The sequence below is a fragment of the Triticum aestivum genome, chromosome 1D, assembly GCF_018294505.1.
Source record: "Triticum aestivum cultivar Chinese Spring chromosome 1D, IWGSC CS RefSeq v2.1, whole genome shotgun sequence".
Classification (NCBI taxonomy): Eukaryota; Viridiplantae; Streptophyta; class Magnoliopsida; order Poales; family Poaceae; genus Triticum; species Triticum aestivum.
Window position 1 is genome coordinate 409435956 of NC_057796.1, and position 2915 is coordinate 409438870.

Sequence of the window (2915 nt, forward strand, 5' to 3'; positions counted from 1 at the left end):
GTACGGCCGACTATGATATCATGGCCGACAATTTGTTTGTTTTGCACGCAAAAAAATGTGCAAGTTTTGAAAATCAATGTCTCCAACTCGAAACTTAGATTGTCCATTCAATTCAAATATGGATCATTGAGCTACTACAAGCAAATACCATCATACGGTCCAATTCAAATGAAATTCCAAATGTGTTTATCCTAAATATGATGACAAAAGCAAAAATGTGTATGTGTATGAATAAAGTGGATGATTATAAAGTTTGAACATGCCCGTATGTGTATATCTCTAGGTTTGATATATGAATTTGAAATCACGAAATCCCGGCTTAAAAAATGTACCTCCGTTTAAATGAATTACAAAAGCTAATGATGGAGTCGAATTCCAAAATTCCAATCTTAGGTTTGTAATTCTGGTACATCAAGGTATATCACGCATGTTCAAAAGTATCGTTATCTCATAGTACAAACTGTGAAACAAATTGATCAACCATGAGTGCACAATATCTCAATTACGCTAAAGTCCCTCAAATATAGACACCTCACTCTTTATCTGAAGTCAACCCCCCCCCACCACCACACACACACACACACATAGAGAAGTCGTTCTCTCCCCCAAACACCAACACACGAGCACATTAACACCCCTCTCTCTTGTAAAGTCCGGACCCCAACATAGGTCTCTATCACTTTGTCTCTCGGGCATGCACACATCTCTTCCCTCACTCTCTAGGTCTCCCGCTATCTCTCTTACCCAAGCACACGCACTATGTAGAGTGTATATTTCCCATACACACAAAACGTCGCCCCCAAACGTCTATCTCCCTAGTCATGTGGTTCTCGCGCACTCACCTCACACACCACCCCCACTGCAAACAAGCACACTTTGTCTCCTTGTGCACCACTCTCCTCTTTCTATCTCTCCCACATGCGGACCCGCCCCAGCTCCTTCCCTGTATACATATATGTCGTGACTCTTTGCATAGCTCCCTAATGTATAATCGTTCTCGATTTCGCACATTGTTCTCTACACCATCTATTCTAGATCTCTCATGAAGTCCCTATCACACACACGATGACTCGCTTCCCTTGCGTCTCCGTTCATAGGCCAATTTCGGACAACATCAACATTGTCTCCCTATCTATACGCCATTTATGGACACAAACGACCCCTCTCGCCCCCTCTCTTCCTCTCTCTCTCTCTCCGTCGCTAGCTCTCTCTTTCTCTCGCTCTCACACCCCTCTCCCACACACACACTCGATGTCTCTTCCAAATAGTCTGCTCCCCCCGCCCGCACCCGTGCTATCTCGCTACTACACATGTCACACCATTCCCCCTTCCCTTATACTAGGTTTACATCATCAGTGGTCTCTCTACTCCACATACACTCTCTCCCTCTCACACACAAACGCGTGCACAAACACACACAGACACGCACAAACACCCATTTATCTGGATCCTCATCTCTCCTCATGTCCGCATGTGTATCTCACACACTCACTCTCTAATTATGTATATGTGTCTCCACGTTACACAACACAAAGCCCCATGTACATGTCTCTCTCTATCCTCCACACACATAGACACAAAGAATCTGTTATCATTGCCTCAGTCTCTAACATATCACACACGCACACTGTCTCTCTCTCTCTCTCTCTCGCAAACACGCTCAACAAGGGTTTCCCCGTGAATAACTTACCGTCTATTCATCAACAGTCGTGGCAGTACGGCGAACACGAGACGTGAAAAAGAATAAATCTACACGTGCTTAGACCACCTAGTATGACTACTAGGACTAGAGCAAGCCAAAAAGCGCGCCGCCGTCACCCCCTCCTTGTCGGCGACGGGAAAATCTTTGTTTTACACAGTCGAGAAGTCATTGTGCTAAGGCCCCACATGCCGAGGCGTTGAATAGAATGTAGATGCTAGTTTACGGAAGCAAGTATCGATAATACGTTTGTATCTCCATACTTATATTTCTTCTCTTATAAAAAACCGAGTTGGTGATGATGGTACGTGTGCCATCTTGCAATATAGACCGTCCGATCTATATCTGACGGATGGAAATTAAACTAAAAGATACCCGCACCCCTCTCCACATTTGCAGACAAGGCCTTCCCTCGTTCATCCTTATCTCCAACAAACCTCATTGTTGAGCAATTAAGAAAGGAAGCCTCTGGAACAAACTGGCCTGGTGGCCGCTGCCGGCGTCGTCAATCCCCATGCCTCCGCTCAGTCCGACCACCAACCACCACCACACCCCACTCCTCTTCACCTTATCTCATATTTCTCGAGATATCATTAGTTTTTACACATGGGATTACTCCCGCAAGGGTCAATCACAACAAGTGTTTTATAAAAAAATGCATCTTGATGTTCCGTGCAATGCACGGATCTTGCTAGTACTCCTACACAAGACTAAGTTGGTGATGCTGGTGTGTCTGCCATCCGTCGTTTCTGACCATTAGATCTACATCTAACGATTGTGAGGTAAGTTGTTGCCTTTTCTCACCAACATCCCACTTGTCTACCAATTTGCAGAAAAACCCATAATTAGTATCTTAAAACCAACCACATCCCTCCCTGACCTCACCAAAACAGCCCAAGGAATATATTCTAATTGAAACATAATATATCTCTAGTGACATATGTATATCAAAATTAGAGTGTTTTGTACCAAGTTTGTGAATAAGTATTATTCTAATTATGATTCGTTGCAACGGACATGAACATTGCTAGTATTTCCAACCATGCATTTTTTCCTAGTATTCCATAGTTTCGAGTTTTCCATCAAGATATTAGTCACTCATGGTTGATATTTACTTTCAATCATGTACACATATGCACTATGTAACTAGCCTTGCTTATTGGCTTCCAAAGCTTAACTTTCACTCCTACTTACAATATGTAGAGTATTTAACAAA